At 39.8% G+C, this 14,140-nt stretch overlaps 1 protein-coding gene across 1 annotated transcript in view; it reads left to right on the forward strand.

Moving 5' to 3' along the window:
- Window positions 1–816: 816 nt before the first annotated feature.
- The window catches only part of USP9X (ubiquitin specific peptidase 9 X-linked), a 131,824-nt gene continuing 118,500 nt past the window's right edge, over window positions 817–14,140 (forward strand). Inside the window, exon 1 of the mRNA XM_020783881.3 lies at window positions 817–960. The gene's annotated coding sequence lies outside the window, so the exon portion shown is untranslated. The remainder of the gene's footprint in view (window positions 961–14,140) is intronic.

Here is a 14,140-nt window from a genome sequence, read left to right on the forward strand (position 1 = left end):
CTGCTGCTGCTGCCGCCCGCTCGCCTCAGGGACACGGAAAGGGGGCGGTGGGAGTGACTGAGTGACACGCAGGAAAGGGAGGGGGCATCACGTTCGCCGCCGCGGATGCTGTTTGGGTGGCGGCGCCGGCGCCGCTGCGTTGAGTCGGAGTCTGCGCTGCTGTTGCTGCGAGCCGAGCCCTGCTGGAGCCGCCATATTGCCCGGGACGCAGACACCCCGTCTCTTCTTCTGCTGCTGCTGTTGCCGCCGCCGCCGCCGCCTCAGCTGCCGTGACTTTGGTTCTAGATCGCGCCCCCGGGTTTCCTTTCTTTCCTCCCCGAATTAGTCCTTCCTTAGTTGCCTTCTCTCAGCCGGCCTAGCCGAATACGTACCCCCTTCGCCTCTCTCCTATTCCCGTGCCCTTCCTTCTCCAGGGACTGAGCGTCTCTGATTCCCCCGAACTGAGAGGAAAGGAGTCCGCAGGCCCAATCCAGCCTGAGGAGAGCTTGCCAGGCGAGAAAGAGCGCCGGCCCTGGCCTTGCCTCCGAAGACTAGCACTGCGGCCGGCGCCGGGAAGCGACGGCAGCAAACAGCTGGTGACGCAAAAGCTTTTTTTTTTTTTTTGAAGGAAAGGGGAAAAAAACCGCCTAAGCGCCCCCGAAAGGAGACTCGGCCAGGATCGCCACACCACGGGCGGCTCCTCGAAGCGTCTGGGGAAGACTAAGCCGGCTTCTTGAGCAGTGGCCGCGACTCCAACAAGAGCTCGGTCCCTTCCCAGCATGAGACGTAGCTCGGCTAGTTGCTGTTGCGGCTCCTGCCGCCTGGGATGAGAAACTCTTGGGCCACACCCGCCGCCGCCGCCGCCGCCTCCCCCCACCGCCGCCGCCAGAACCAGGAGCAGCAGCAGCAGCGCCCGGGAGCAGGACAGGCCTCGGCACTAGAGCCAGGAGCAGCAGCGGGAACAGGGGACGCTGTGTGGGGGTGAGCGAGCCGAGGAGGGGCCGGTGTGGCTCTGGCCCGTCGGGGAAAGCAAGGGGAAATACGACTTTGAGGGAGCGGGGTTTTTTGGGGGGGAGGACTTTTTTTAAAAAAAGCTGGGGTGGGGATACGTCGGTGGCTGTTGTTCAAGTGTCCGTGCGTCTTGGACAGGGAAACGTCTTTTCGTGCGGGTATTAACTGTGTTTTGGAGCGAGGAGGGAAAATGGCTGACGGCTCATTCTCTCTGCCCGGCCTGTCCTGGGCCTTGCAGGAGAATGGGGCGCGCACACACACACACACACACCCCTTCTCTGCAGAGCCCGGAGGGGGACCGGACCGGCAGAGCTGGCCAGCGGCTGCCACGGCCCCTCCTTAAATAGCTGGGGAAACTGGGAAGGGGAAGAGAAAGGTTCCCAGCCCCGCTTCGCCCGGCATGGAGTTCCTTTTCAATTCTCGTTTCGCTTCACACCAAACGCCATTACTGAGGTGGGGTGAGTGGATTCGTGTAGGCCCGGGCTGCGCCAGGAAATAAGGCCCTGCTTAGGCTCTTTTTTTTTCTAATTCCGGTTTCCAACGACCAGGCTTAACGCTGTCGCCTTCGTTGTAAACATTATTGTCATGGGTGCAGGTGGGCTGTGTCATGGCTCCACTCTCGGCTTCCAATGAAGTCCTCTTATTGTAGGATCAGTCTGAAGACTGGTATTTCCGCTAGGTTTGAAAGCACAACATCGGTTCATTGTGCGTATTTGGTGTTTTATAATTTTGTGCTTGAGCTGTGCAAAGTTGATATTACTTTGTGTGTGTGTCATCTTTTTACAAATTGTTTTTGGTAACTCCGGAGAAACAGTCTGGTAGATTACAGGTCACAGTTTTTTTTAAACGCGAGGTAGTTTGTACGACACTAAAATGCTTTGAGGACGTAGTTTTTAATGAAGCAGGTATGTAGTTGTGGCAGTATTCCTCAGTGTTTACCACTGATTTTGATACAGGATTTTGCTCTAATCTCATGGAAATGTGCAACAAACTGAACAGAAAAGGGTCTGTAAGGCAGCAGTCTTATGTCAAGTTGTGAGTTATGCTCATTCATCTCATGGAATCTCTGGATAAATGGGTAGATTGGATTGCATGAGTAGTAAAAGCAGCTTACTACCAATACTTTAAAGTTGTCTAAAGAACTGTTGCAATAGATGTTCCTTTGCAGTTCTATCAATATTTAAATTATAGAGACGATAGTAAGAGAGGATTCTAATGCACATTACTTCTGGAGGGCTTTCCATACTGATATTGTTAGGGGGACAAATTTGGCCGGTAACAAAACTTGGGGCTGGGCTGAGTGGCTCTGTACAGTTGGCAGTGTGTAGTGTTTAGAGACAGATGCCCCCAAAATCTAAGTCCATCTAATTCTGATATAGTACTACTGGAGCCACAGGAAGTTCTGCTTTCAAATGTGTGTCAATCAGTTCTTGCTAGCTTTTTGCCCATTTTAATTTTGCTTAGTTCTGTAACTTGAAAGAGCTTTTTGGAAGAATTGAATTTAATTAATTGAATTCATGAGCTCTGTAAGAGTGACAGATTAGAATAATTTCTATTACGTTTCAGAAGATAGTGGACAAATGAGCAGTGTACAAATGGGATGTATGTACTTTTAATAATTTCTTAAAAACTGTTGGTGTAATGCACATGAGCTAATTTTTAAAATCCATTTTCTTGAAAAGAGCAGTTTTTACTTTATTGTAGTTTGGTGCAAGTGATTATCAAAATATTTTCCATCACATCTGGAGTTTTGAGAGTCCAGATTTATCCATTGTTTTTAACAAAATCATTAATGTGTGAATACATGATGAAACAGTGCATTGCCATTTTGCCATGTGTTTGGTGAGAAAAATGAGTGATGGATACTTTCCTCCTGTATATGGAAGCAAGCATGATTGATTTGAAACAAAAGTTTCTTCCAAGCAAAAATAGTATCCATCCTTTCTTTAATGTTGAAATCAATGGCAAGTGCTCTCAAATAATGTTTAGCATGAGGTAGAAAAGAATTATTGTGATAGAATAAACCTTTCAATACTTACATTTTCCTGGTCCTATCCCCTTCCTGCTGTACATTCAGATGGAGAACATGTTCAGATTATTCTGAAGTATAACTTTCATCATTCCACACTATTGACTTTGCAAACCAGGGCTGATGAGAGTTGCAGCTGAGCAAGTGAAAGGCTCATTGCTGGTGTATATATAAAGCTCCCAAACATTTCCTAGTGTACTGTATTCTTGTCATTAGCTTGCTTTCTGCCTTGGTAATAAATTACTGAATTTATCTTTCCAATAAATATTTTTCATTTTGAATTTGCAGAAGCATACTTTCTTAAGGAACCACTCCATGAAAAAGGACAAGGTGCATTTTTTGGTAAAACATCATATATGGTTATTGTACTATATTCACCATACAAGATTTATCACTTCATTGTGAAATGGAATGGCATATTAGAAATCCCAGATACAAGTAGTGTATGAAGATCCTATATTATAACCACTGAAGCTAATTTCTAAGTACTGATATTACAATCAGTGAATATTATTCGCACTCTTTTATCTAGGAGTTGGGAGGTAACTAAACCTGAAGAGTGAAGCAGATTTCAGAAAAGTTTTGAAAATATAACAGACTAAATGGGACAAAAACAATTTTTAAGCCATCTGGAAACACTTTTCCTAATATTAGGAAATGTCTTCTTGATATTGATGCTTTAAACTTGATCACTGAAATAATTGTTTCTTTTAAAAAGTTTCAAACAGCAGAATTTCTTGAAGCTTTATTTTTTTCCCTTTTACTGATTTTCTTCAAAACTCCTAGGTATTTTTTTCTGCTTAAAAATTATATGCAGCTTTACGGGGAAGAACCACAACTTTTCCTTGCTTCTTTTTTATATCTTTAGAATATTCTCTATTAGAAGAAAAAGGCAGGTTAATAACTAATTAAATGCCAGATACAGCTACATTAGGAATTCAGCTGAAACACATTTATTTGTCAGACTGTGGACAATGTCATAGCAGGAAATGTGTATTAATGAAGCCTTTCTATGTTTTTTTAAATTATAAGAAAAGTCTCCCCAAGAGACTTATTGTGTATAAATATTAAAATGCACATTTTGATATTTTAATTATTTGTTGAGTTTTTATATATTAGGGTAATTTGAGCTCTGTTGAGCTCTGCTTGTCAATTCAAAATACTATTGCTTGGAAGTAGGTTGTTTGAGTTCCTTAATTGTAAAGATATTGCAGATACCTACATTCTTGATTCTATAATAGTTTGAGCCTAGTTAGACAATCTGAGTAAGGGAACAGAAACAGTTCTCTATATTTTCTTCTCCACTCACACTGCTCTTGAGTGATTTGGTTGCTGCTTTGTTATGGGAAAACACTTCCTTAAAAATAGGTTTACTTTTCACTTCATACAAGCACTGGAGAGTAGAAGCTAATGTGTTAATACTAATTTTCTGTCTTTAATGGCAGATCTTGCAAAATCTTGCAAGACTTGTTTCATATACTTTAGTCTTTTTGCAAAGAATTACTTATTCATACACAGCAGACAAAAACAAACAAAAAAAGAAAACAAAAAGGTAGCACCTTAAAGACTGATTGCTATATTTTACTGTGAGCTTTCGTGAACAAGTCCACTTCCTCAGATAGACTGAGACAGTTACCTCTTCTAAAATTATTCATACACTAAGATTTGTTTTGATTCACACTGGTTTCTGTCCTATGTATTGCTGTGGCCTGGTATTTCCTGTGTGGTTCTGTACAGTGTACTGCCACTCATAGTTCATCAATTTTACTTTGTAATTTAGAGGTGTAAGAGACACATTGCCATTGTGTCTATAGACGTTTCATTTATGGGGCTTAGCAATTTTTTAAAGTTTCACTTTCTGTTTAAATTTTTATATGTAAGGGAAGCAGTTTGTGTATACTGACTGTATAGTGTTAGTCATCTTTTTCATTATGCCATTCTACCTGCATTTGACTTTTATAAGACCTTTTGTTTTGTTATATGCTGTCATGCTACATTTGCATACAGTGACTTTAAGAGGGTTTTCAAGGTATGTGAAATATTTGAGGAGTGGTTTTACTATTACCACATACACCTCCCCTCCCTCCGTTAGATTTCATGGCAGAGTCTCAACTACTAATAAGTAGTATAATAGTTGCTCATTCATGTTACTCTCCTTATGAATTGTCTTGAACACTATTGAACTTGTAATGTCCTCACTTATTGAGAGTTCAGGAACAATACATTTAAATTTGTGTTCCATTAATCATCATGTTTGATATTTGTGTAATGTCTATAGCAGTACTTGTTATTTTTCAGAATGCTTTGGATCTTCTTTTGAAAAGCTTTATCTGGGCAAGAACTGTATGGCTCTAAGAATAAATCTCCACCTCTTTCAGAATCTTTCTTATGATGCCCCACAGTATTTTGTTTTACAATATGAAATGTCTGAATTTTGATATTTAACTTGCCTCTTCCTGAACACATACTGGGCACTGATATATTGCTCTCTCTCTCTCTCTCTCTCTCTCTCTCTCTGTGTGCGTGCGTGCGTGCGTGCGTGCGTGCGTTTGCTTGCTTGCTTGCTTGCTTGCTTGCTTGCTTGCTTGCTTGGGAGAGGAAATTAATGCAACAATCTTGATACATTCATGATTGTGACTTGGTAACAGGTCCCCCCTTCAGTATATTGTAGCTTGTCTGGTTGAATGATAGTTGTTAATTATGTATTGACTCTATTCTCTGTATGAGTTATTGTATTGCAAATACCTTGCATGTGGCTGTTACTGACCATCTTAAAGATATTCCCTTAATTGGGGTGTCTTTTAAGCTTATTGTTGTATATTTCTATGGTTCAAATTGTTGTTTGGTCCTGTCCTCTCCCATCTCTGATAAGACTTCATGAAATATTACCAATTTAATCATATGTAAACACAACCTGTATGTTTCAAGTGGTTAACCAGGCTACAAATACTTAAAAGGTTTTGCTAGGTTGACTGTTGGATGTACTTGGACTCCAAATCTTAGAAGGACATGTATTGTCTGCATACTAAAGTACCTAACTGAAGTGTAGGATGTACTCTGTGTTGCCCTTCCCATCCTCTTCCTCACTTTTCTGTGCACTTGCTGGACAACTTGGTGACAAGAACAAATGATGGCCGCCTACAAGCATAAGTCAGAATGTTTGAACTGCTTCTCCAGAAGTCCCTGGATGTCCTTTTTTTAATTTTTAATTTTTTGCTGCACAGTGGGTTAAAAGTACTTTAGTACCATTTTACGATTCTGATGCTTCTGATGCTCAAAGGATTTTGCTACCTGGTAAAGAGCAAAGCATAATGTATTTGTGGACAGCTTTAGCTTACAAGAACATGTTTCCATTTTGTATTGGTACATGTATTCCTGATGTTGAATTAGACTCTTAATATGTGGCTTTTGCTGTGCAGCAGTTTTTCTGAACTGAGTTGACTGATGTCTGAGCAAAAAACTACACACTGATTTTTAGGTTTGTTGATATGAAGGTCTCCTATCTCAATTATTTTTGTTGTTTGTAATTTCCTTCTACTGTGTGTGAGCACGAGACTCTTAGAAGTGTGCATGTGTTCAAGATTTTTACATCCATTTTATCGTGTTATCATAAACGAACAAGGCTAAAGCATACAAATGGAAAGGAAAGGTTCAAAATGGAAAGCTATAAACTAAGGTTGAAATCTTGTTGTGGAGCAAGGATGATGTCATCAGCCAACAATAGAAATCTCCAGTTAATTAACTGATGTTAGTTATATGCCCCCTTTTTTCCCATAGGAGACCAAGGGTGCTCACAACACTTGCAACTATATAATAATCACAGATTTTAAAATGCCTCTAAAAATGGTACAAAAAACCAAACTAATGCACCAGACGTCCCTATTCCTGGAGAGGTTTTATCTCACCACAGTGACACATGCCTTAAATAGACCCCTGCCGGTTTACTGTAATACATTTTATGTGGTGCTGCCTATGGAATGCGTCAGGAAACTTCAGTGGGTCCAAAATGCAGCAGCCAGATTGCTAACTGGGGCTGGTTACAGGGATCACATAACCTGTGTTACAGCAGCTCCACTGGCTGCTGATCTGTTTCTAGGCAGATTTCATGTTGTTAGTTTTAACCTATAAAGCCCTAAACAGTTTGGATCCAAGTTATTTCAAGGACTATATCTCTTTTTATGAGCCCGCTTGAATGTTAAGATCACCAGGAAAGGTCCCACAACCTTTACATGTGTGTTTGGTGGATACATTTGAGAGGGCATTTTCTTTTTCTGCTCCCAGACTTTGGAATTCCCTCCAATGGGAGGTTAGCCTAGCCCCATCTTTATTGTCCTTCCACAAGCAAGCAAAGACCTTTCTCTTCAGGCAAGCTTTCCATTAGTGACTGGCTGCTTCAGTGGGTTTTTAAAAATAGATTGTTGCTTTGAAAGTCTTTTGGTGTTGCTTATGTTTTATAGTATGGTATTTGATCATTTTTAGTATACTGTATATATATATACTTGTTAGCTTTAATATTGTCTTTTAATAATGTAAGCTGCCTTGGATCCTTTTAAGGAGAAAGATATTTTAAATAAATGTATCAGTATAAAAATCACAATTAAAAACAATGTAAAAACATTTAAAGTTCTTTCTGGACATGCCTTTCATATTGGAAAATTGCCACTGGCAGTCCTGCTGGTGGCGATCTGACAGTGATCTGTTGTGCTATAAAAGGCATTCCTCCCATCCTGAGGCTTCCATAGGGCAAATGGGGGGATAGGAAGTTTTAAATTAAAATATTTATTTGCTGGCTGATTTTGTCATCCTCATTTTGTGGTATAAAGTTACACCAACTGGATTTCATTCATTCTGTCCAAATTTAAAAGATGGAGCTAGGAATAGAATAATAAAGGTAGTGGTTTCATAAAACTCCTGTTCTCTGAAAAAGAATCTAGGTATAAGCTTTAAAGGAAGATGCCCAGATAGATATACACATTCATTTGTTGTCTGTATGCCACATCTTTAAACTCAAGCAAGTCCCCTCCCCCCCCCCGGTAGTGATTTAATAAGTGCATGTAAAATTGGGGGAGATGTTGTAATACCAAGGGCTTTAGGGTTACACTTAGATATCAATAAATGATGTAACAGTAAATATTGCTATCCATTTGGCAGATAACTTGTCATCAGATTAGAGAATGGTAAGGATGATAAATTTCAGTCAGTCAGTTGGTCGGAGGTGAAGATGATCCCTCTGTTTGCCCATCATCATCATTGTCATCACCATCATGTGCTGTCAAGTCAATTCTGAACTTATGGCAACCTTTATCATGGTTTTCTGTACATTTCACAAAATTGATTTCTTCCCAGTTTTCAATTCTAGGTTGTTAATTTAGTCTAAGAAATGGGATAGCAGTATAATAATTGTTGTGTTTACCAATCAGGCAGATACCTTGATTATAATATTCAGGCTATGGATTAATATATGACGTGCTTTTATAAAACAGACCAAATATGAGTCTGGGGTGGATGTGCTGAAGAACATATTCATCAGTAACAATACAGGCAACAACGCACCCATAGCCAGGGAACCTGGACATAAACAAAAAAGGATGGTTTGGTTTGTGGGCTGATGGGTTTCAAAAGTGCAAGTGGTGGCTATGCCATCTGGTGATCCAGGGAAGTTTCAGGTAATGAAAATCTAGTGGCCTAATTGTGAGTATGAAAGAGACAAATACTGCCAGGAAGGTTCTGTTGCTTCCATTAAAATTGCCACTTTCCCCAATTTTAGAGCTTCCTTATCTTGTAGACAGGAGGGCCTGGCGTGCTCTGGTCCATGGAGGTCACGAATAGTCGGACATGTCTGAACAACAACAAAATCTTGTCTTATTTTATGGTCTCTTTCTTATTAATACATGCCTGTTAGAATGCCATTGTAAGTTGAACTCCAGCTTTAATTACTTTGTAAGTTGAAGTCCAGCTAAAATTAATTTAATTAATTTTAATTTAATTTAAACTCTAAAAACTCTTATAACACAAAGAATTAAGAACAAAATATTGTTTCATTTGGACATGCTAGAATTCCTGCTACGTTGTTTGTGAAATCCATTCTTCGGTGATTACTTTCCCCAAACTCATTGTGATAGAGATGAAAATATAATACTTTTGAGTAGAATTCTTTTACATTATGCTTTCATGTGACAACAGGTCATGCAAGCAGTAGGAGACAACCTGTCTCTTTATCTGTTTCATACCCTATAATCCCCTAGTTATGCAGTGAGACTTGTGACTGGCAGCTGTCAATTTGCAAAAACAACAATAACAACACTGCACTGTTTATAACTTGTAGTATTTCGCCAAAGGATCTAGTCAGTTGTGAGAAAGATGACATTTTTTGTTTGGGCCCAGTTCTGGTGACAGATACTGCTTTTACAAAACTTGTGGTGGCATTATGTGTGGCTATTCCTGAGGATATTTTCCGATAAGGTAAAATTAAATGAGATAGCCCTTGTGAATGGTTACTAGTAGTGTTGGTTGATATTGACTTGCTGGTCTTTCCATCATGAGCTGAAATCTCTCCCAGTGTTCTGTGTAAGAAGGTTTATTTCTGTTATGCTCCATGTGTGAGCACAGTCCCTCTCTTTTCTGCATGAGAATAGAAAACCATGTATCACATTTTTAAAATACAATTTGTTGTTGGAATCTTAGTGGTAGAGTCTAATTTAATTTGTTGCCAGAATCTTATTGATAACTTCACTTGTGCAGTGGGAGTGACACCACCAGCAATAACAAATTGCCACTAATTAAAGAGTTATTTTTTCAAGTGCATATGGTAGTGATATGGACAGTGATATGAAGTTATTCACAGTGTGAAATAAAAATACGGAATTCTTAGTTAATAGCAATCGGTTGCAATTGGTGACAGTACTCCTGTTGCAGAGACTGAGCATTGAATGACTTGAGATTTATATAGATATCAATTCACCATTCAGCAATTGAGTCAATGGGTGTAGTTTAGTTGGCACTACTAGTAGACTTTTATGTATGATTTTCATCAGTATACAGCGACAGAAATCAGATCTTTAAACAGATGGTGGCTGCCATCATAATGATGGAACCTGTTAAGGAAGCAGGCATTCTTATCTTGAGACTAACAGGATAACAGTGTTCAGAAAGCTCTCCCTTAGTTCTTAGCAATTAATCAACATTTGGGAGAAGTGGATGTGTGTGCTCATTTATGTTGTTGCTAGTTGACAAGTGGGTTTGTGGAGGAATTATCTGCAATGTCTTTTCTTTCCATACTAGGATGGGGGTAGTGCCACCTCAGAAGTCACAGGAAATAAGTGCTTAATATTTATTGACTAGAAAAGAATGATTGAGGAAGAGGTCCAAGTTTGATCCACTTGGTCTTCCTTGATCATGTATGGAACCATGGCAACTCAAGTCAGAAATAACTTAATAAAAACAGCACTTTTAGCCATTATTAAAATTAATGGTAGTGTTACTGGATGGGGTAGCAAAACTGGATGTGAGCCAGACAAAAAGTCTAATATCTTTAACAGATAAATTATTTTTCAGATAAAAAGTGCATTAAAATGAATAAGCTTGGTTTAGATGGATTGCCTTTGATGTGGAGCACAAAACCTTCCTGCACCATCACATAAATCCATGCTACTACATACAGTGTCTACATGGAAATGCTTTAATGTTTGTTAAACAGGGCCTTGTATGCTGTTTAGGGGATGCAGTGTTTCGAGGAGAGCCAATCAGATACAGTGGTGCCCCGCTTGACGACGACCCGCTTGATGACGAAATCGCTTGACGATGAGTTTTTTGCAATTGCTATAGTGCCTGCTTTGCGAACCGTTTGTTTGCAAAACGATTTTTTTCCTGGCTCCACAAAATGGCTTCCCTTCGCAAAATGGCTTCCCTCCCTTCGCAAAATGGCTGTTTTCTGGACAGAAGCTTCGGAAGGCAGTGATTTTAAACAGCTGGTTGGCGGTTCTCTATGGGCGATCTTCACTGGACGATGAGGCGTTTCCCAGTTGGAACGCATTAACGGGTTTTCAATGCATTCTAATGGGGTTTTTTTGCTTGACGACAATTTCGCTTAATAGTGATTTTCCTGGAACGGATTATTGTCAAGCGGGGCACCACTGTATAGAAGTAAAGTGCAGCCTTGGTTGTCATAGTGCCCTCCATCTGTGTGTGACTGTTCTGTGAAGGAACAGTTATAGAACATGAACATTTATTCCAAGGAATTAAATTGTTCAACTAAGGCTACTTCTGTGATCAAGTATTTAGAATCTTCTATTTTATTTGTGTTGCATTCATTTTATAAGACATTCAAAGCAGCTTTGTTAGTCTTACAGTAATCTGTGGGGCAGGCTAGGCTGACATACTGAGTTTTCCAGGACTACCTATTCAGCTTCATGGCCAGGGCTTGAAAAATCAATTCTTCTGCGATTTTAATTCGTTCCGCGACAATCATCTTGTGAAAAAATCGTCTTGCGAGGTTCCCTATGCATCAGTCTAAAAAAAAAAACACATCTTGCGAAGCATCGGTCTAAAAAAAAAAGTCTTGTGAAGCATCGGTCTTAAAAAAAAGTCTTGCGAAGCATGGTCATAGAAAAAAACCTCTTGTGAGGCACCATAGTGATCGCAAAAACCAATCATCTTGCGGGTTTTTTGTCCCACGAGGCAATCGTCTAGCGAGGCACCACTGTATTGCTCTAACAGTTAGGAAGTTTTTTCTGATACTCAATTTAAATCTGGCTTCCTGTAACATGAGCCCGTTGTTGCATGTCCTGCACTCTGAGATGATTGAGAAGAGATCCTGCCCCTCCTTTGTATGACAACCTTTCAAGTATTTGAAAAGTGCTATCATATCTCCCCTCAGTTTTCTTTTCTCAAGACTAAACATGCCCAATTCTTGTCTTTCCTCATAAGGCTTGTTTTCCAGCCCCCTGATCATCCCTGTTCCCCCCCTTGTTCCAATTTGTCGGCAACCTTGAAGTGCTGGACACAATACTCAAGATGAGGCTTAAGCAGTGCTGAGTAGAGGGAAATGAGTAACTCATGGGATTTGGAGTCTGTGCTTCTGTTAATGCATCCTAAAATACCACTTGCCATTTTTGTAGCCACATCAAACTGTTGGCTCATATTCAGTTTGTGATCTATGACAATTCCAAGATCCTTCATGTTTGTAGTATTGCTGAGCCAGATATCACCCTGCTTGTAGCTGTGTGTTTGTTTGCTTTTCCTAGGTGCAGTATTTTGCACTTATTTAATTTCATTTGGTTGTTTTCAGCCCAGTGCTCAAGCCTATCTAGATAATTTGGAATATTGTTTCTGTTTTCCAGGGTATTAGCTATTCCACCCAATTTTGTGTCATCCACAGATTTGATTAATATTTGCTTTATCCCCTTATCCAGGTAATTAATAAAAATATTGAATAGCACTGGGCCCAGGACTGAGCCCCGGGGTACCCTACGTGTTACCTCCTCCCAGTTTGAGAAGGAACTATTAATCATCACCCTCTAAGTATGGTTTTGTAGCCAACAGTGTATCTACTTGACAGTTACATCCAGCCCACACCTAGTTTACTTGGTAATCAGGATACCTTGGGTCATTTTGTGAAAAGCTTTGATGAAGTCAAGATATACGATGTCTACAGCACTTCCTCTGTCTATCAGGGATGTTACCCAATCAAAAATGAGATTAGATTACAGTGGGGTCTTGACTTGAGAACTTAATCCGTATTGGAAGGCAGTTCTCAAGTCAAAAAGTTCTCAGGTCAAATCTGCATTTCCCATAGGAATGCATTGAAAACCATTTGATCCGTATCTGCTCTTCCGTCCATAGAAACTAATGGGAAGCTGCTATTCTGCCTTCGACCACTAGAGGGGGATATTTTGTTTCTTTTTTTCTTAGGTCAAGAAAGGTTCAGGGAAGGCAGGGAAAATACAGTCCAGGCAGTACAGTACCAGGCAGTCCGAAGACTGTCTCCCATTCCACTCTCTAAACGCTGGGAGGAGTGAGGAAGCAGACAGGCACCCTTTTCACTGGCCAACAGTTAACTGAAAGTTCAAATTTTGCACTTTTCCTGCCTCCCACGTGGTTTTTTTTCAGTTCTTAACTCAAATCTAAGTATGTAAGTCAAGTCAATATTTTCCTATGAGAGTGGTTCTTAAGTCAAAATGTTCTTAACTCAAGCCGTTCTTAAGTCAAGACCCCACTGTAGTCTGGCAGGATTTGTTCTTGACAAACCTATGTTGGCCTCTAGTTATTAGTGCTTTGTTTTCTAGGTGTTTGAATAGTGATTGCTTTATTTATTTATTTATTATTTATTTATTCAATTTTTACCCCGCCCCTCTAGACAATGTCTACTTTGTTTCCAGCGTTTTCCCTGGGATTGATGTCAGGCTGACTGTTCTGTAGTTCCCAGGTTCCTCCTTTTTGCCCTTTTTGTAGGTAGGGACAACAGCCCTCCTCCAATTGTATGACACCTCACCTATTTTCCATGATTTCAAGAAAACTAATGGACAGTGGTTCTGAGAATTCTTCAGTCAGTTGCTTCAGTGCTCTTGGATGCAGTTAATCTAACTTTAGAAATTTGAACTCATGCAAGATAATAAGGTATTCCTTGACCATTTTTATATCAATCTCCAGCTGCAATCCTGTCCCCACCACCTGCACTTCACATTTGTCTGGGGGGTCATATTCTGTCGTTTTGGAATAAACTGAGCCAAAATAGGAATTGAGCACTTCTGCCTTTCCTTTTTCTTCTGTTACCATTTTTCCATCTACATTGATGGAACTGGCACTTGTGCCAGTGTATAACTAGTATGATTTTGACTTCTAGGAAATTACTATTATTTATGCTGGAAGTTCAACCATTTAAATAAATGTGCAGATAAAACTCAACTTTCAACTACCAATAATTTGCCTGTAAAATATGTTTCTTCTTATTGGATATTACTTTGTATGCTGTTACTTCAGTTGAAGTCAGGGTGGATAAAAATAAATGATTTTAAAAAATCATTTTGATTTTAATCAGTTTAAGTAATGATTTTTAATTTTAAATGATGTTTTTATTTAAATCATAAAAATCTGATTTTCAAAATTTAAATTGTGATTTAAATC

Source organism: Pogona vitticeps, chromosome 3 (genome assembly GCF_051106095.1).
Source record: "Pogona vitticeps strain Pit_001003342236 chromosome 3, PviZW2.1, whole genome shotgun sequence".
NCBI lineage: Eukaryota > Metazoa > Chordata > Lepidosauria > Squamata > Agamidae > Pogona > Pogona vitticeps.